Here is a 22,809-nt window from a genome sequence, read left to right as displayed (position 1 = left end):
TTCCATTCCATTCCATTCCATTCCATTCGATTCCATTCCATTCCATTCCATTGAATTCCATTCCATTCCATTCCATTCCATTCCATGGAATTCCATTCCGTTCCATTCCATTCCATTGAATTCCATTCCATTCCATTCCATTCCATTCCATTCCATTCCATTCCATTCCATTCTACTGGTGTCCATTCCATTCCATTCCATTCCATTCCATTCCATTCCATTCCTTTCCATTCCATTGCATTCCATTGCATTCCATTCCATTCCATTCCATTCCATTCCATTCCACTCCACTCCACTCCACTCCACTCCATTCCACTCCACACCGGTACATTCCATTCCATTCCATTCCATTCCATTCCATTCCGTGCTTCTCGGGTACATTCCGTTCCGTTCCATTCCATTCCATTCCATTCCATTCCGTTCCAGTGCACTCTACTCCACTCCACTCCACTCCACTCCACTCCGGTACATTCCATTCCATTCCATTCCATTCCATTTCCATTCCCATTCCATTTCCATTCCCGTTCCATTTCCATTCCCGTTTCTTTTCCATTCCCGTTCCATTTCCATTCCAGTTCCATTACCATTCCCGTTCCATTTCCATTCCCGATCCATTTCCATTCCCGTTCCATTTCCGTTCCCGTTCCATTTCCATTCCCGTTCCATTTCCATTCCCTTTCCATTTCCATTTCATACCATTCCGTTCTGCTCGGGTACATTCCATTCCATTCCATTGCATTCCATTCCGTTCTGCTCCTGTCCATTCCATTCCATTCCATTCCCTTCCATTCCGTTCTACTCGGGTAGATTCCATTCCATTCCATTCCATTCCATTCCATTCCATTCCATTCCATTCCATTCCATTCCATTCCATTCTACTGGTGTCCATTCCATTCCATTCCATTCTATTCCATTCCATTCCATTCCATTCCATTGCATTCCATTCCATTCCATTCCATTCCGTTCCGTTCTACTCGGTTACATTCCATTCAATTCCATTCCATTCCGTTCTACTCGGGTAGATTCCATTCCATTCCATTCCATTCCTTTCCATTCCATTGCATTCCATTGCATTGCATTGCACTCAATTCCATTCCATTCCATTCCATTCCATTCCATTCCATTCCATTCCATTCCATTCCATTCCATTCCATTCCATTGAATTCCATTCCATTCCATTCCATTCCATGGAATTCCGTTCCATTCCATTCCATTCCGTTCCGTTCCGTCCCGTTCCGTTCCGTTCCGTTCCGTTGCGTTCCGTTCCGTTCTACTCGGGTTGATTCCATTCTATTCCATTCCATTCCATTCGATTCCATTCGATTCCATTCGATTCCACTCCATTCCATTCCATAGAATTCCATTCCATTCCATTCCATTCCATTGAATTCCATTCCATTCCATTCCATTCCATTGAATTCCATTCCATTCCATTCCATTCCATTTCATTCCATTCCATTCCATTCCATTCTACTGGTGTCCATTCCATTCCATTCCATTCCATTCCATTCCATTCCTTTCCATTCCCTTGCATTCCATTCCATTCCATTCCATTCCATTCCATTCCATTCCACTCCACTCCACTCCACTCCACTCCATTCCACTCCACTCCACTCCGGTACATGCCATTCCATTCCATTCCATTCCATTCCATTCCGTGCTTCTCGGGTACATTCCGTTCCGTTCCATTCCATTCCATTCCATTCCATTCCGTTCCAGTGCACTCTACTCCACTCCACTCCACTCCACTCCACTCCATTCCACTCCACACCGGTACATTCCATTCCATTCCATTCCATTCCATTCCATTCCGTGCTTCTCGGGTACATTCCGTTCCGTTCCATTCCATTCCATTCCATTCCATTCCGTTCCAGTGCACTCTACTCCACTCCACTCCACTCCACTCCACTCCGGTACATTCCATTCCATTCCATTCCATTCCATTTCCATTCCCATTCCATTTCCATTCCCGTTCCATTTCCATTCCCGTTTCTTTTCCATTCCCGTTCCATTTCCATTCCAGTTCCATTACCATTCCCGTTCCATTTCCATTCCCGATCCATTTCCATTCCCGTTCCATTTCCGTTCCCGTTCCATTTCCATTCCCGTTCCATTTCCATTCCCTTTCCATTTCCATTTCATACCATTCCGTTCTGCTCGGGTACATTCCATTCCATTCCATTGCATTCCATTCCGTTCTGCTCCTGTCCATTCCATTCCATTCCATTCCGTTCCATTCCGTTCTACTCGGGTAGATTCCATTCCATTCCACTCCATTCCATTCCATTCCATTCCATTCCATTCCATTCCATTCCATTCCATTCTACTGGTGTCCATTCCATTCCATTCCATTCTATTCCATTCCATTCCATTCCATTCCATTGCATTCCATTCCATTCCATTCCATTCCGTTCCGTTCTACTCGGTTACATTCCATTCAATTCCATTCCATTCCGTTCTACTCGGGTAGATTCCATTCCATTCCATTCCATTCCTTTCCATTCCATTGCATTCCATTGCATTGCATTGCACTCAATTCCATTCCATTCCATTCCATTCCATTCCATTCCATTCCATTCCGTTCCGTTCAACTCGGTTACATTTCATTCAATTACATTCCATTCCGTTCTACTCGGTTCCATTCCATTCCATTCCATTCCATTCCATTCCAATCCATTCCATTCCATTCCATTCCGTTCTACTCGGGTACATTCAATTCCATTCCATTCCATTCCATTCCATTCCATTCCATTCCGTTCTACTTTGGTACATTCCATTCCATTCCATTCCATTCCATTCCATTCCATTCCATTGAATTCCATTCCATTCCATTGAATTCCATTCCATTCCATTCCATTCCATTGAATTCCGTTCCATTCCATTCCATTCCATTCCATTCCATTGAATTCCATTCCATTCCATTCCATAGGATTCCGTTCCATTCCATTCCATTCCATTCCATTCCATTCCATTCCATTCGATTCCATTCCATTCCATTCCATTGAATTCAATTCCATTCCATTCCATTCCTTTCCATTGAATTCCATTCTGTTCCATTCCATTCCTTTGAATTCCGTTCCATTCCATTCCATTCCATTCCATTCCATGGAATTCCATTCCGTTCCATTCCATTCCATTGAATTCCATTCCATTCCATTCCATTCCATTCCATTCCATTCCATTCCATTCCATTCTACTGGTGTCCATTCCATTCCATTCCATTCCATTCCATTCCATTCCATTCCTTTCCATTCCATTGCATTCCATTGCATTCCATTCCATTCCATTCCATTCCATTCCATTCCACTCCACTCCACTCCACTCCACTCCACTCCATTCCACTCCACACCGGTACATTCCATTCCATTCCATTCCATTCCATTCCATTCCGTGCTTCTCGGGTACATTCCGTTCCGTTCCATTCCATTCCATTCCATTCCATTCCGTTCCAGTGCACTCTACTCCACTCCACTCCACTCCACTCCACTCCGGTACATTCCATTCCATTCCATTCCATTCCATTTCCATTCCCATTCCATTTCCATTCCCGTTCCATTTCCATTCCCGTTTCTTTTCCATTCCCGTTCCATTTCCATTCCAGTTCCATTACCATTCCCGTTCCATTTCCATTCCCGATCCATTTCCATTCCCGTTCCATTTCCGTTCCCGTTCCATTTCCATTCCCGTTCCATTTCCATTCCCTTTCCATTTCCATTTCATACCATTCCGTTCTGCTCGGGTACATTCCATTCCATTCCATTGCATTCCATTCCGTTCTGCTCCTGTCCATTCCATTCCATTCCATTCCCTTCCATTCCGTTCTACTCGGGTAGATTCCATTCCATTCCATTCCATTCCATTCCATTCCATTCCATTCCATTCCATTCCATTCCATTCTACTGGTGTCCATTCCATTCCATTCCATTCTATTCCATTCCATTCCATTCCATTCCATTGCATTCCATTCCATTCCATTCCATTCCGTTCCGTTCTACTCGGTTACATTCCATTCAATTCCATTCCATTCCGTTCTACTCGGGTAGATTCCATTCCATTCCATTCCATTCCTTTCCATTCCATTGCATTCCATTGCATTGCATTGCACTCAATTCCATTCCATTCCATTCCATTCCATTCCATTCCATTCCATTCCATTCCATTCCATTCCATTCCATTCCATTCCATTCCATTGAATTCCATTCCATTCCATTCCATTCCATGGAATTCCGTTCCATTCCATTCCATTCCGTTCCGTTCCGTCCCGTTCCGTTCCGTTCCGTTCCGTTGCGTTCCGTTCCGTTCTACTCGGGTTGATTCCATTCTATTCCATTCCATTCCATTCGATTCCATTCGATTCCATTCGATTCCACTCCATTCCATTCCATAGAATTCCATTCCATTCCATTCCATTCCATTGAATTCCATTCCATTCCATTCCATTCCATTGAATTCCATTCCATTCCATTCCATTCCATTTCATTCCATTCCATTCCATTCCATTCTACTGGTGTCCATTCCATTCCATTCCATTCCATTCCATTCCATTCCTTTCCATTCCCTTGCATTCCATTCCATTCCATTCCATTCCATTCCATTCCATTCCACTCCACTCCACTCCACTCCACTCCATTCCACTCCACTCCACTCCGGTACATGCCATTCCATTCCATTCCATTCCATTCCATTCCATTCCGTGCTTCTCGGGTACATTCCGTTCCGTTCCATTCCATTCCATTCCATTCCATTCCGTTCCAGTGCACTCTACTCCACTCCACTCCACTCCACTCCACTCCATTCCACTCCACACCGGTACATTCCATTCCATTCCATTCCATTCCATTCCATTCCGTGCTTCTCGGGTACATTCCGTTCCGTTCCATTCCATTCCATTCCATTCCATTCCGTTCCAGTGCACTCTACTCCACTCCACTCCACTCCACTCCACTCCGGTACATTCCATTCCATTCCATTCCATTCCATTTCCATTCCCATTCCATTTCCATTCCCGTTCCATTTCCATTCCCGTTTCTTTTCCATTCCCGTTCCATTTCCATTCCAGTTCCATTACCATTCCCGTTCCATTTCCATTCCCGATCCATTTCCATTCCCGTTCCATTTCCGTTCCCGTTCCATTTCCATTCCCGTTCCATTTCCATTCCCTTTCCATTTCCATTTCATACCATTCCGTTCTGCTCGGGTACATTCCATTCCATTCCATTGCATTCCATTCCGTTCTGCTCCTGTCCATTCCATTCCATTCCATTCCGTTCCATTCCGTTCTACTCGGGTAGATTCCATTCCATTCCATTCCATTCCATTCCATTCCATTCCATTCCATTCCATTCCATTCTACTGGTGTCCATTCCATTCCATTCCATTCTATTCCATTCCATTCCATTCCATTCCATTGCATTCCATTCCATTCCATTCCATTCCGTTCCGTTCTACTCGGTTACATTCCATTCAATTCCATTCCATTCCGTTCTACTCGGGTAGATTCCATTCCATTCCATTCCATTCCTTTCCATTCCATTGCATTCCATTGCATTGCATTGCACTCAATTCCATTCCATTCCATTCCATTCCATTCCATTCCATTCCATTCCGTTCCGTTCAACTCGGTTACATTTCATTCAATTACATTCCATTCCGTTCTACTCGGTTCCATTCCATTCCATTCCATGCCATTCCATTCCAATCCATTCCATTCCATTCCATTCCGTTCTACTCTGGTACATTCAATTCCATTCCATTCCATTCCATTCCATTCCATTCCATTCCGTTCTACTTTGGTACATTCCATTCCATTCCATTCCATTCCATTCCATTCCATTCCATTGAATTCCATTCCATTCCATTGAATTCCATTCCATTCCATTCCATTCCATTGAATTCCGTTCCATTCCATTCCATTCCATTCCATTCCATTGAATTCCATTCCATTCCATTCCATAGGATTCCGTTCCATTCCATTCCATTCCATTCCATTCCATTCCATTCCATTCGATTCCATTCCATTCCATTCCATTGAATTCAATTCCATTCCATTCCATTCCTTTCCATTGAATTCCATTCTGTTCCATTCCATTCCTTTGAATTCCGTTCCATTCCATTCCATTCCATTCCTTTCCGTTCCGTTCCGTTCCGTTCCGTTGCGTTCCGCTCCGTTCTACTCGGGTTGATTCCATTCTATTCCATTCCATTCCATTCGATCCCATTCGATTCCATTCGATTCCATTCGATTCCATTCGATTCCACTCCATTCCATTCCATAGAATTCCATTCCATTCCATTCCATTTGAATTCCATTCCATTCCATTCCATTCCATTCCATTCCATTCCATTCCATTGAATTCCATTCCATTCCATTCCATTCCATTGAATTCCGTTCCTTTCCATTCCATTCCGTTCCGTTCCGTTCCGTTCCGTTCCGTTGCGTTCCGTTCCGTTCCGTTGCGTTCCGTTCCGTTCTACTCGGGTTGATTCCATTCTATTCCATTCCATTCCATTCCATTCCATTCCATTCCATTCCATTCCATTCCATTCCATTCCATTGAATTCCATTCCATTCCATTCCATAGAATTCCGTTCCATTCCATTCCATTCCATTCCATTCCATTCCATTCCATTCCATTGAATTCCATTCCGTTCCATTCCATTCCATTGAATTCCGTTCCATTCCACTCCATTCCATTCCGTTCCGTTCCGTTCCGTTCCGTTCCGTTCCATTGCGTTCCGCTCCGTTCTACTCGGGTTGATTCCATTCTATTCCATTCCAGTCCATTCGATCCCATTCGATTCCATTCGATTCCATTCGATTCCATTCGATTCCACTCCATTCCATTCCATAGAATTCCATTCCATTCCATTCCACCCCATTCCATTCCATTGAATTCCATTCCATTCCATTCCATTCCATTCCATTCAATTCCATTGAATTCCATTCCATTCCATTCCATTCCATTCCATTCCATAGAATTCCATTCCATTGCATTCCATTCCATTGAATTCCGTTCCATTCCATTCCATTCCATTCCGTTCCGTTCCGTTCCGTTCCGTTGCGTTCCGTTCCGTTCCGTTGTGTTCCGTTCCGTTCTACTCGGGTTGATTCCATTCTATTCCATTCCATTCCAATCCATTCCATTCCATTCCATTGAATTCCATTCCATTCCATTCCATTCCATTCCATTCCATTCCATTCCATTCCATTCCATTCCATTGAATTCCATTCCATTCCATTCCATTCCATGGAATTCCGTTCCATTCCATTCCATTCCGTTCCGTTCCGTCCCGTTCCGTTCCGTTCCGTTCCGTTGCGTTCCGTTCCGTTCTACTGGGGTTGATTCCATTCTATTCCATTCCATTCCATTCGATTCCATTCGATTCCATTCGATTCCACTCCATTCCATTCCATAGAATTCCATTCCATTCCATTCCATTCCATAGAATTCCATTCCATTCCATTCCATTCCATTGAATTCCATTCCATTCCATTCCATTCCATTGAATTCCATTCCATTCCATTCCATTCCATTCCATTCCATTCCATTCCATTCCATTCCATTCCATTCTACTGGTGTCCATTCCATTCCATTCCATTCCATTCCATTCCATTCCATTCCATTCCATTGCATTCCATTCCTTTCCATTCCATTGCATTCCATTGCATTCCATTCCATTCCATTCCATTCCATTCCATTCCATTCCATTCCACTCCACTCCACTCCACTCCACTCCATTCCACTCCACTCCACTCCGGTACATTCCATTCCATTCCATTCCATTCCATTCCATTCCGTGCTTCTCGGGTACATTCCGTTCCGTTCCATTCCATTCCATTCCATTCCATTCCATTCCGTTCCAGTGCACTCTACTCCACTCCACTCCACTCCACTCCACTCCGGTACATTCCATTCCATTCCATTCCATTCCATTTCCATTCCCATTCCATTTCCATTCCCGTTCCATTTCCATTCCCGTTTCTTTTCCATTCCCGTTCCATTTCCATTCCAGTTCCATTACCATTCCCGTTCCATTTCCATTCCCGATCCATTTCCATTCCCGTTCCATTTCCATTCCCGTTCCATTACCATTCCCGTTCCATTTCCGTTCCCGTTCCGTTTCCGTTCCCGTTCCATTTCCGTTGTCGTTCCGTTTCCGTTCCCGTTCCTTTTCCATTCCCGTTCCATTTCCGTTCCCGTTCCATTTCCATTCCCGTTCCATTTCCATTCCCTTTCCATTTCCATTTCATTCCATTCCGTTCTGCTCGGGTACATTCCATTCCATTCCATTGCATTCCATTCCGTTCTGCTCCTGTCCATTCCATTCCATTCCATTCCGTTCCATTCCATTCTACTCGGGTAGATTCCATTCCATTCCATTCCATTCCATTCCATTCCATTCCATTCCATTCTACTGGTGTCCATTCCATTCCATTCCATTCTATTCCATTCCATTCCATTCCATTCCATTGCATTCCATTCCATTCCATTCCATTCCGTTCCGTTCTACTCGGTTACATTCCATTCAATTCCATTCCATTCCGTTCTACTCGGGTAGATTCCATTCCATTCCATTCCATTCCTTTCCATTCCATTGCATTCCATTGCATTGCATTGCACTCAATTCCATTCCATTCCATTCCATTCCATTCCATTCCATTCCATTCCGTTCCGTTCAACTCGGTTACATTCCATTCAATTACATTCCATTCCGTTCTACTCGGTTACATTCCATTCCATTCCATTCCATTCCATTCCAATCCATTCCATTCCATTCCATTCTGTTCTACTCGGGTACATTCCATTCCATTCCATTCCATTCCATTCCATTCCATTCCATTCCACTCCGTTCTACTTTGGTACATTCCATTCCATTCCATTCCATTCCATTCCATTCCATTCCATTCCATTCCATTCCATTCCATTCCATTCCGTTCTACTCAGGTTGATTCCATTCTATTCCATTCCATTCCATTCCATTCCATTCCATTCCATTCCATTCCATTCGATTCCATTCCATTCCATTCCATTGAATTCCATTCCATTCCATTCCATTCCATTCCATGGAATTCCATTCCGTTCCATTCCATTCCATTGAATTCCATTCCATTCCATTCCATTCCATTCCATTCCATTCCATTCCATTCCATTCCATTCCATTCTACTGGTGTCCATTCCATTCCATTCCATTCCATTCCATTCCATTCCATTCCTTTCCATTCCATTGCATTCCATTGCATTCCATTCCATTCCATTCCATTCCATTCCATTCCATTCCACTCCACTCCACTCCACTCCACTCCATTCCACTCCACACCGGTACATTCCATTCCATTCCATTCCATTCCATTCCATTCCGTGCTTCTCGGGTACATTCCGTTCCGTTCCATTCCATTCCATTCCATTCCATTCCGTTCCAGTGCACTCTACTCCACTCCACTCCACTCCACTCCACTCCGGTACATTCCATTCCATTCCATTCCATTCCATTTCCATTCCCATTCCATTTCCATTCCCGTTCCATTTCCATTCCCGTTTCTTTTCCATTCCCGTTCCATTTCCATTCCAGTTCCATTACCATTCCCGTTCCATTTCCATTCCCGATCCATTTCCATTCCCGTTCCATTTCCATTCCCGTTCCATTTCCATTCCCGTTCCATTACCATTCCCGTTCCATTTCCGTTCCCGTTCCGTTTCCGTTCCCGTTCCATTTCCGTTGTCGTTCCGTTTCCGTTCCCGTTCCTTTTCCATTCCCGTTCCATTTCCGTTCCCGTTCCATTTCCATTCCCATTCCATTTCCATTCCCTTTCCATTTCCATTTCATTCCATTCCGTTCTGCTCGGGTACATTCCATTCCATTCCATTGCATTCCATTCCGTTCTGCTCCTGTCCATTCCATTCCATTCCATTCCGTTCCATTCCATTCTACTCGGGTAGATTCCATTCCATTCCATTCCATTCCATTCCATTCCATTCCATTCCATTCCATTCTACTGGTGTCCATTCCATTCCATTCCATTCTATTCCATTCCATTCCATTCCATTCCATTGCATTCCATTCCATTCCATTCCATTCCGTTCCGTTCTACTCGGTTACATTCCATTCAATTCCATTCCATTCCGTTCTACTCGGGTAGATTCCATTCCATTCCATTCCATTCCTTTCCATTCCATTGCATTCCATTGCATTGCATTGCACTCAATTCCATTCCATTCCATTCCATTCCATTCCATTCCATTCCATTCCGTTCCGTTCAACTCGGTTACATTCCATTCAATTACATTCCATTCCGTTCTACTCGGTTACATTCCATTCCATTCCATTCCATTCCATTCCAATCCTTTCCATTCCATTCCATTCTGTTCTACTCGGGTACATTCCATTCCATTCCATTCCATTCCATTCCATTCCACTCCATTCCATTCCGTTCTACTTTGGTACATTCCATTCCATTCCATTCCATTCCATTCCATTCCATTACATTCCATTCCATTCCATTCCGTTCTACTCAGGTTGATTCCATTCTATTCCATTCCATTCCATTCCATTCCATTCCATTCCATTCCATTCCATTCCATTCGATTCCATTCCATTCCATTCCATTGAATTCCATTCCATTCCATTCCATTCCATTCCATGGAATTCCATTCCGTTCCATTCCATTCCATTGAATTCCATTCCATTCCATTCCATTCCATTCCATTCCATTCCATTCCATTCCATTCCATTCCATTCCATTCTACTGGTGTCCATTCCATTCCATTCCATTCCATTCCATTCCATTCCATTCCTTTCCATTCCATTGCATTCCATTGCATTCCATTCCATTCCATTCCATTCCATTCCATTCCATTCCACTCCACTCCACTCCACTCCACTCCATTCCACTCCACACCGGTACATTCCATTCCATTCCATTCCATTCCATTCCATTCCGTGCTTCTCGGGTACATTCCGTTCCGTTCCATTCCATTCCATTCCATTCCATTCCGTTCCAGTGCACTCTACTCCACTCCACTCCACTCCACTCCACTCCGGTACATTCCATTCCATTCCATTCCATTCCATTTCCATTCCCATTCCATTTCCATTCCCGTTCCATTTCCATTCCCGTTTCTTTTCCATTCCCGTTCCATTTCCATTCCAGTTCCATTACCATTCCCGTTCCATTTCCATTCCCGATCCATTTCCATTCCCGTTCCATTTCCGTTCCCGTTCCATTTCCATTCCCTTTCCATTTCCATTCCCTTTCCATTTCCATTTCATACCATTCCGTTCTGCTCGGGTACATTCCATTCCATTCCATTGCATTCCATTCCGTTCTGCTCCTGTCCATTCCATTCCATTCCATTCCGTTCCATTCCGTTCTACTCGGGTAGATTCCATTCCATTCCATTCCATTCCATTCCATTCCATTCCATTCCATTCCATTCCATTCTACTGGTGTCCATTCCATTCCATTCCATTCTATTCCATTCCATTCCATTCCATTCCATTGCATTCCATTCCATTCCATTCCATTCCGTTCCGTTCTACTCGGTTACATTCCATTCAATTCCATTCCATTCCGTTCTACTCGGGTAGATTCCATTCCATTCCATTCCATTCCTTTCCATTCCATTGCATTCCATTGCATTGCATTGCACTCAATTCCATTCCATTCCATTCCATTCCATTCCATTCCATTCCATTCCGTTCCGTTCAACTCGGTTACATTCCATTCAATTACATTCCATTCCGTTCTACTCGGTTACATTCCATTCCATTCCATTCCATTCCATTCCAATCCATTCCATTCCATTCCATTCCGTTCTACTCGGGTACATTCAATTCCATTCCATTCCATTCCATTCCATTCCATTCCATTCCGTTCTACTTTGGTACATTCCATTCCATTCCATTCCATTCCATTCCATTCCATTCCATTGAATTCCATTCCATTCCATTGAATTCCATTCCATTCCATTCCATTCCATTGAATTCCGTTCCATTCCATTCCATTCCATTCCATTCCATTGAATTCCATTCCATTCCATTCCATAGAATTCCGTTCCATTCCATTCCATTCCATTCCATTCCATTCCATTCCATTCCATTCCATTCCATTGAATTCAATTCCATTCCATTCCATTCCTTTCCATTGAATTCCATTCTGTTCCATTCCATTCCTTTGAATTCCGTTCCATTCCATTCCATTCCATTCCTTTCCGTTCCGTTCCGTTCCGTTCCGTTGCGTTCCGCTCCGTTCTACTCGGGTTGATTCCATTCTATTCCATTCCATTCCATTCGATCCCATTCGATTCCATTCGATTCCATTCGATTCCATTCGATTCCACTCCATTCCATTCCATAGAATTCCATTCCATTCCATTCCATTTGAATTCCATTCCATTCCATTCCATTCCATTCCATTCCATTCCATTCCATTCCATTGAATTCCATTCCATTCCATTCCATTCCATTGAATTCCGTTCCTTTCCATTCCATTCCGTTCCGTTCCGTTCCGTTCCGTTCCGTTGCGTTCCGTTCCGTTCCGTTGCGTTCCGTTCCGTTCTACTCGGGTTGATTCCATTCTATTCCATTCCATTCCATTCCATTCCATTCCATTCCATTCCATTCCTTTCCATTCCATTCCATTGAATTCCATTCCATTGAATTCCATTCCATTCCATTCCATTCCATAGAATTCCGTTCCCTTCCGTTCCGTCCCGTTCCGTTCCGTTCCGTTCCGTTGCGTGCCGTTCCGTTCTACTCAGGTTGATTACATTCTATTCCATTCCATTCCATTCGATTCCATTCGATTCCAATCGATTCCATTCGATTGCATTCGATTCCATTCGTTGCCATTCCATTCCATTCCATTGAATTCCATTCCGTTCCATTCCATTCCATTCCATTCCATTGAATTCCATTCCATTCCATTCCATTCCTTTCCATTCCATTGAATTCCATTCCATTCCATTCCATTCCATTCCATTCCATTCCATTCCATTGAATTCCTTTCCATTCCATTCCATTCCATTCCATTGAATTCCATTCCATTCCATTCCATAGAATTCCGTTCCATTCCATTCCATTCCATTCCATTCCATTCCATTCCATTCCATTGAATTCCATTCCGTTCCATTCCATTCCATTGAATTCCGTTCCATTCCACTCCATTCCATTCCGTTCCGTTCCGTTCCGTTCCGTTCCATTCCGTTGCGTTCCGCTCCGTTCTACTCGGGTTGATTCCATTCTATTCCATTCCAGTCCATTCGATCCCATTCGATTCCATTCGATTCCATTCGATTCCATTCGATTCCACTCCATTCCATTCCATAGAATTCCATTCCATTCCATTCCATCCCATTCCATTCCATTGAATTCCATTCCATTCCATTCCATTCCATTCCATTCCATTCCATTCCATTCCATTCCATGGAATTGCATTCCATTCCATTCCATGGAATTCCATTCCATTCCATTCCATTCCATGGAATTCCATTCCATTCCATTCCATTCCATTCCATAGAATTCCATTCCATTCCATTCCATTCCATTGAATTCCGTTCCATTCCATTCCATTCCGTTCCGTTCCGTTCCGTTCCGTTCCGTTGCGTTCCGTTCCATTCCGTTGTGTTCCGTTCCGTTCTACTCGGTTTGATTCCATTCTATTCCATTCCATTCCAATCCATTCCATTCCATTCCATTGAATTCCATTCCATTCCATTCCATTCCATTCCATTCCATTCCATTCCATTCCATTCCATTCCATTGCATTCCATTCCATTCCATTCCATTCCATTCCATTCCATTCCATTGAATTCCATTCCATTCCATTCCATTCCATGGAATTCCGTTCCATTCCATTCCATTCCGTTCCGTTCCGTCCCGTTCCGTTCCGTTCCGTTCCGTTGCGTTCCGTTCCGTTCTACTCGGGTTGATTCCATTCTATTCCATTAAATTCCATTCGATTCCATTCGATTCCATTCGATTCCACTCCATTCCATTCCATAGAATTCCATTCCATTCCATTCCATTCCATTGAATTCCATTCCATTCCATTCCATTCCATTGAATTCCATTCCATTCCATTCCATTCCATTGAATTCCATTCCATTCCATTCCATTCCATTCCATTCCATTCCATTCCATTCTACTGGTGTCCATTCCATTCCATTCCATTCCATTCCATTCCATTCCATTCCATTCCTTTCCATTCCATTGCATTCCATTGCATTCCATTCCATTCCATTCCATTCCATTCCACTCCACTCCACTCCACTCCACTCCATTCCACTCCACTCCACTCCGGTACATTCCATTCCATTCCATTCCATTCCATTCCATTCCGTGCTTCTCGGGTACATTCCGTTCCGTTCCATTCCATTCCATTCCATTCCATTCCGTTCCAGTGCACTCTACTCCACTCCACTCCACTCCACTCCGGTACATTCCATTCCATTCCATTCCATTCCATTTCCATTCCCATTCCATTTCCATTCCCGTTCCATTTCCATTCCCGTTTCTTTTCCATTCCCGTTCCATTTCCATTCCAGTTCCATTACCATTCCCGTTCCATTTCCATTCCCGATCCATTTCCATTCCCGTTCCATTTCCATTCCCGTTCCATTTCCATTCCCGTTCCATTACCATTCCCGTTCCATTTCCGTTCCCGTTCCGTTTCCGTTCCCGTTCCATTTCCGTTCTCGTTCCGTTTCCGTTCCCGTTCCATTTCCATTCCCGTTCCATTTCCGTTCCCGTTCCATTTCCGTTCCCGTTCCATTTCCATTCCCTTTCCATTTCCATTTCATTCCATTCCGTTCTGCTCGGGTACATTCCATTCCATTCCATTGCATTCCATTCCGTTCTGCTCCTGTCCATTCCATTCCATTCCATTCCGTTCCATTCCGTTCTACTCGGGTAGATTCCATTCCATTCCATTCCATTCCATTCCATTCCATTCCATTCTACTGGTGTCCAGTCCATTCCATTCCATTCTATTCCATTCCATTCCATTCCATTGCATTCCATTCCATTCCATTCCATTCCGTTCCGTTCTACTCGGTTACATTCCATTCAATTCCATTCCATTCCGTTCTACTCGGGTAGATTCCATTCCATTCCATTCCATTCCTTTCCATTCCATTGCATTCCATTGCATTGCATTGCACTCAATTCCATTCCATTCCATTCCATTCCATTCCATTCCATTCCATTCCGTTCCGTTCAACTCGGTTACATTCCATTCAATTGCATTCCATTCCGTTCTACTCGGTTACATTCCATTCCATTCCATTCCATTCCATTCCAATCCACTCCATTCCATTCCATTCCGTTCTACTCGGGTACATTCCATTCCATTCCATTCCATTCCATTCCATTCCATTCCATTCCATTCCATTCCATTGCATTCCATTCCATTCCATTCCATTCCATTCCATTCCATTCCATTGAATTCCATTCCATTCCATTCCATTCCATGGAATTCCGTTCCATTCCATTCCATTCCGTTCCGTTCCGTCCCGTTCCGTTCCGTTCCGTTCCGTTGCGTTCCGTTCCGTTCTACTCGGGTTGATTCCATTCTATTCCATTCCATTCCATTCGATTCCATTCGATTCCATTCGATTCCACTCCATTCCATTCCATAGAATTCCATTCCATTCCATTCCATTCCATTGAATTCCATTCCATTCCATTCCATTCCATTGAATTCCATTCCATTCCATTCCATTCCATTGAATTCCATTCCATTCCATTCCATTCCATTCCATTCCATTCCATTCCATTCCATTCCATTCCATTCCATTCTACTGGTGTCCATTCCATTCCATTCCATTCCATTCCATTCCATTCCATTCCATTCCATTCCTTTCCATTCCATTGCATTCCATTGCATTCCATTCCATTCCATTCCATTCCATTCCATTCCATTCCATTCCACTCCACTCCACTCCACTCCACTCCATTCCACTCCACTCCACTCCGGTACATTCCATTCCATTCCATTCCATTCCATTCCATTCCGTGCTTCTCGGGTACATTCCGTTCCGTTCCATTCCATTCCATTCCATTCCATTCCGTTCCAGTGCACTCTACTCCACTCCACTCCACTCCACTCCACTCCGGTACATTCCATTCCATTCCATTCCATTCCATTTCCATTCCCATTCCATTTCCATTCCCGTTCCATTTCCATTCCCGTTTCTTTTCCATTCCCGTTCCATTTTCATTCCAGTTCCATTACCATTCCCGTTCCATTTCCATTCCCGATCCATTTCCATTCCCGTTCCATTTCCATTCCCGTTCCATTTCCATTCCCGTTCCTTTACCATTCCCGTTCCATTTCCGTTCCCGTTCCGTTTCCGTTCCCGTTCCATTTCCGTTCTCGTTCCGTTTCCATTCCCGTTCCATTTCCATTCCCTTTCCATTTCCATTTCATTCCATTCCGTTCTGCTCGGGTACATTCCATTCCATTCCATTGCATTCCATTCCGTTCTGCTCCAGTCCATTCCATTCCATTCCATTCCGTTCCATTCCGTTCTACTCGGGTAGATTCCATTCCATTCCATTCCATTCCGTTCTACTCGGGTAGATTCCATTCCATTCCATTCCATTCCATTCCATTCCATTCCATTCCATTCCATTCCATTCCATTCCATTCTACTGGTGTCCATTCCATTCCATTCCATTCTATTCCATTCCATTCCATTCCATTCCATTGCATTCCATTCCATTCCATTCCATTCCGTTCCGTTCTACTCGGTTACATTCCATTCAATTCCATTCCATTCCGTTCTACTCGGGTAGATTCCATTCCATTCCATTCCATTCCTTTCCATTCCATTGCATTCCATTGCATTGCATTGCACTCAATTCCATTCCATTCCGTTCCATTCCATTCCATTCCATTCCATTCCATTCCGTTCCGTTCAACTCGGTTACATTCCATTCAATTACATTCCATTCCGTTCTACTCGGTTACATTCCATTCCATTCCATTCCATTCCATTCCAATCCATTCCATTCCATTCCATTCCGTTCTACTCGGGTACATTCCATTCCATTCCATTCCATTCCATTCCATTCCATTCCATTCCATTCCATTCCGTTCTACTTTGGTACATTCCATTCCATTCCATTCCATTCCATTCCATTCCATTACATTACATTCCATTCCATTCCATTCCGTTCTACTCAGGTTGATTCCATTCTATTCCATTCCATTCCATTCCATTCCATTCCATTCCATTCCATTCGATTCCATTCCATTCCATTCCATTGAATTCCATTCCATTCCATTCCATTCCATGGAATTCCATTCCATTCCATTCCATTCCATTCCATTCCATTCCATTCCATTCCATTCCATTCCATTGAATTCCATTCCATTCCATTCCATTCCATTCCATTGAATTCCATTCCGTTCCATTCCATTCCATTGAATTCCATTCCATTCCATTCCATTCCATTCCATTCCATTCCATTGAATTCCATTCCATTCCATTCCATTCCATTCCATTCCATTCCATCCCATTCCATTCCATTCCATTCCATTCCGTTCTACTCGGGTTGATTCCATTCTATTCCATTCCATTCCATTCGATCCCATTTGATTCCATTCGATTCCATTCAATTCCATTCTATTCCATTCCATTCCACTCCATTCCATTCCATTGAATTCCATTCCATTCCATTCCATTCCATTCCATGGAATTCCATTCCATTCCATTCCATTCCATTCCATAGAATTCCATTCCATTCCATTCCATTCCACTGAATTCCGTTCCATTCCATTCCATTCCGTTCCGTTCCGTTCCGTTCCGTTGTGTTCCGTTCCGTTCTACTCGGGTTGATTCCATTCTATTCCATTCCATTCCATTCCATTCCGTTCCGTTCCGTTCCGTTCCGTTGCGTTCCGTTCCGTTCCGTTGTGTTCCGTTCCGTTCTACTCGGGTTGATTCCATTCTATTCCATTCCATTCCAATCCATTCCATTCCATTCCATTGAATTCCATTCCATTCCATTCCATTCCATTCCATTCCATTCCATTCCATTCCATTCCATTCCATTCCATTGAATTCCATTCCATTCCATTCCATTCCATGGAATTCCGTTCCATTCCATTCCATTCCGTTCCGTTCCGTCCCGTTCCGTTCCGTTCCGTTGCGTTCCGTTCCGTTCTACTCGGGTTGATTCCATTCTATTCCATTCCATTCCATTCGATTCCATTCGATTCCATTTGATTCCACTCCATTCCATTCCATAGAATTCCATTCCATTCCATTCCATTCCATAGAATTCCATTCCATTCCATTCCATTCCATTGAATTCCATTCCATTCCATTCCATTCCATTGAATTCCATTCCATTCCATTCCATTCCATTCCATTCCATTCCATTCTACTGGTGTCCATTCCATTCCATTCCATTCCATTCCATTCCATTCCATTCCATTCCATTCCATTCCTTTGCATTCCATTGCATTCCATTGCATTCCATTCCATTCCATTCCATTCCATTCCATTCCATTCCACTCCACTCCACTCCACTCCACTCCATTCCACTCCACTCCACTCCGGTACATTCCATTCCATTCCATTCCATTCCATTCCATTCCGTGCTTCTCGGGTACATTCCGTTCCGTTCCATTCCATTCCATTCCATTCCATTCCATTCCATTCCGTTCCAGTGCACTCTACTCCACTCCACTCCACTCCACTCCACTCCACTCCGGTACATTCCATTCCATTCCATTCCATTCCATTCCATTTCCATTCCCATTCCATTTCCATTCCCGTTCCATTTCCATTCCCGTTTCTTTTCCATTCCCGTTCCATTTCCATTCCAGTTCCATTACCATTCCCGTTCCATTTCCATTCCCGATCCATTTCCATTCCCGTTCCATTTCCATTCCCGTTCCATTTCCATTCCCGTTCCATTACCATTCCCGTTCCATTTCCGTTCCCGTTCCGTTTCCGTTCCCGTTCCATTTCCGTTGTCGTTCCGTTTCCGTTCCCGTTCCTTTTCCATTCCCGTTCCATTTCCGTTCCCGTTCCATTTCCATTCCCGTTCCATTTCCATTCCCTTTCCATTTCCATTTCATTCCATTCCGTTCTGCTCGGGTACATTCCATTCCATTCCATTGCATTCCATTCCGTTCTGCTCCTGTCCATTCCATTCCATTCCATTCCGTTCCATTCCATTCTACTCGGGTAGATTCCATTCCATTCCATTCCATTCCATTCCATTCCATTCCATTCCATTCTACTGGTGTCCATTCCATTCCATTCCATTCTATTCCATTCCATTCCATTCCATTCCATTGCATTCCATTCCATTCCATTCCATTCCGTTCCGTTCTACTCGGTTACATTCCATTCAATTCCATTCCATTCCGTTCTACTCGGGTAGATTCCATTCCATTCCATTCCATTCCTTTCGATTCCATTGCATTCCATTGCATTGCATTGCACTCAATTCCATTCCATTCCATTCCATTCCATTCCATTCCATTCCGTTCCGTTCAACTCGGTTACATTCCATTCAATTACATTCCATTCCGTTCTACTCGGTTACATTCCATTCCATTCCATTCCATTCCATTCCAATCCATTCCATTCCATTCCATTCTGTTCTACTCGTGTACATTCCATTCCATTCCATTCCATTCCATTCCACTCCATTCCATTCCGTTCTACTTTGGTACATTCCATTCCATTCCATTCCATTCCATTCCATTCCATTCCATTCCATTCCATTACATTCCATTCCATTCCATTCCGTTCTACTCAGGTTGATTCCATTCTATTCCATTCCATTCCATTCCATTCCATTCCATTCCATTCCATTCCATTCCATTCCATTCGATTCCATTCCATTCCATTCCATTGAATTCCATTCCATTCCATTCCATTCCATTCCATGGAATTCCATTCCGTTCCATTCCATTCCATTGAATTCCATTCCATTCCATTCCATTCCATTCCATTCCATTCCATTCCATTCCATTCCATTCTACTGGTGTCCATTCCATTCCATTCCATTCAATTCCATTCCATTCCATTCCATTCCTTTCCATTCCATTGCATTCCATTGCATTATATTCCATTCCATTCCATTCCATTCCATTCCATTCCACTCCACTCCACTCCACTCCACTCCATTCCACTCCACACCGGTACATTCCATTCCATTCCATTCCATTCCATTCCATTCCGTGCTTCTCGGGTACATTCCGTTCCGTTCCATTCCATTCCATTCCATTCCATTCCGTTCCAGTGCACTCTACTCCACTCCACTCCACTCCACTCCACTCCGGTACATTCCATTCCATTCCATTCCATTCCATTTCCATTCCCATTCCATTTCCATTCCCGTTCCATTTCCATTCCCGTTTCTTTTCCATTCCCGTTCCATTTCCATTCCAGTTCCATTACCATTCCCGTTCCATTTCCATTCCCGATCCATTTCCATTCCCGTTCCATTTCCGTTCCCGTTCCATTTCCATTCCCATTCCATTTCCATTCCCTTTCCATTTCCATTTCATACCATTCCGTTCTGCTCGGGTACATTCCATTCCATTCCATTGCATTCCATTCCGTTCTGCTCCTGTCCATTCCATTCCATTCCATTCCGTTCCATTCCGTTCTACTCGGGTAGATTCCATTCCATTCCATTCCATTCCATTCCATTCCATTCCATTCCATTCCATTCTACTGGTGTCCATTCCATTCCATTCCATTCTATTCCATTCCATTCCATTCCATTCCATTGCATTCCATTCCATTCCATTCCATTCCGTTCCGTTCTACTCGGTTACATTCCATTCAATTCCATTCCATTCCGTTCTACTCGGGTAGATTCCATTCCATTCCATTCCATTCCTTTCCATTCCATTGCATTCCATTGCATTGCATTGCACTCAATTCCATTCCATTCCATTCCATTCCATTCCATTCCATTCCATTCCGTTCCGTTCAACTCGGTTACATTCCATTCAATTACATTCCATTCCGTTCTACTCGGTTACATTCCATTCCATTCCATTCCATTCCATTCCAATCCATTCCATTCCATTCCATTCCGTTCTACTCGGGTACATTCAATTCCATTCCATTCCATTCCATTCCATTCCATTCCATTCCGTTCTACTTTGGTACATTCCATTCCATTCCATTCCATTCCATTCCATTCCATTCCATTCCATTCCATTGAATTCCAATCCATTCCATTGAATTCCATTCCATTCCATTCCATTCCATTGAATTCCGTTCCATTCCATTCCATTCCATTCCATTCCATTGAATTCCATTCCATTCCATTCCATAGAATTCCGTTCCATTCCATTCCATTCCATTCCATTCCATTCCATTCCATTCCATTCCATTCCATTGAATTCAATTCCATTCCATTCCATTCCTTTCCATTGAATTCCATTCTGTTCCATTCCATTCCTTTGAATTCCGTTCCATTCCATTCCATTCCATTCCTTTCCGTTCCGTTCCGTTCCGTTCCGTTGCGTTCCGCTCCGTTCTACTCGGGTTGATTCCATTCTATTCCATTCCATTCCATTCGATCCCATTCAATTCCATTCGATTCCATTCGATTCCATTCGATTCCACTCCATTCCATTCCATAGAATTCCATTCCATTCCATTCCATTTGAATTCCATTCCATTCCATTCCATTCCATTCCATTCCATTCCATTCCATTGAATTCCATTCCATTCCATTCCATTCCATTGAATTCCGTTCCTTTCCATTCCATTCCGTTCCGTTCCGTTCCGTTCCGTTCCGTTGCGTTCCGTTCCGTTCCGTTGCGTTCCGTTCCGTTCTACTCGGGTTGATTCCATTCTATTCCATTCCATTCCATTCCATTCCATTCCATTCCATTCCATTCCATTCCATTCCATTCCATTGAATTCCATTCCATTCCATTCCATTCCATAGAATTCCGTTCCATTCCATTCCATACCCTTCCGTTCCGTCCCGTTCCGTTCCGTTCCGTTCCGTTGCGTGCCGTTCCGTTCTACTCAGGTTGATTACATTCTATTCCATTCCATTCCATTCGATTCCATTCGATTCCAATCGATTCCATTCGATTGCATTCGATTCCATTCGTTGCCATTCCATTCCATTCCATTGAATTCCATTCCGTTCCATTCCATTCCATTCCATTCCATTGAATTCCATTCCATTCCATTCCATTCCTTTCCATTCCATTGAATTCCATTCCATTCCATTCCATTCCATTCCATTCCATTCCATTCCATTCCATTCCATTCCATTCCATTGAATTCCATTCCATTCCATTCCATAGAATTCCGTTCCATTCCATTCCATTCCATTCCATTCCATTCCATTCCATTCCATTCCATTGAATTCCATTCCGTTCCATTCCATTCCATTGAATTCCGTTCCATTCCACTCCATTCCATTCCGTTCCGTTCCGTTCCGTTCCATTCCGTTGCGTTCCGCTCCGTTCTACTCGGGTTGATTCCATTCTATTCCATTCCAGTCCATTCGATCCCATTCGATTCCATTCGATTCCATTCGATTCCACTCCATTCCATTCCATAGAATTCCATTCCATTCCATTCCATCCCATTCCATTCCATTGAATTCCATTCCATTCCATTCCATTCCATTCCATTCCATTCCATTGAATTCCATTCCATTCCATTCCATTCCATGGAATTCCATTCCATTCCATTCCATTCCATGGAATTGCATTCCATTCCATTCCATGGAATTCCATTCCATTCCATGGAATTCCATTCCATTCCATAGAATTCCATTCCATTCCATTCCATTCCATTGAAT

This window comes from Gorilla gorilla, chromosome 16 (genome assembly GCF_029281585.2).
Source record: "Gorilla gorilla gorilla isolate KB3781 chromosome 16, NHGRI_mGorGor1-v2.1_pri, whole genome shotgun sequence".
Lineage (NCBI taxonomy): Eukaryota > Metazoa > Chordata > Mammalia > Primates > Hominidae > Gorilla > Gorilla gorilla.
Note: the sequence above shows the minus strand (reverse complement) of the source record.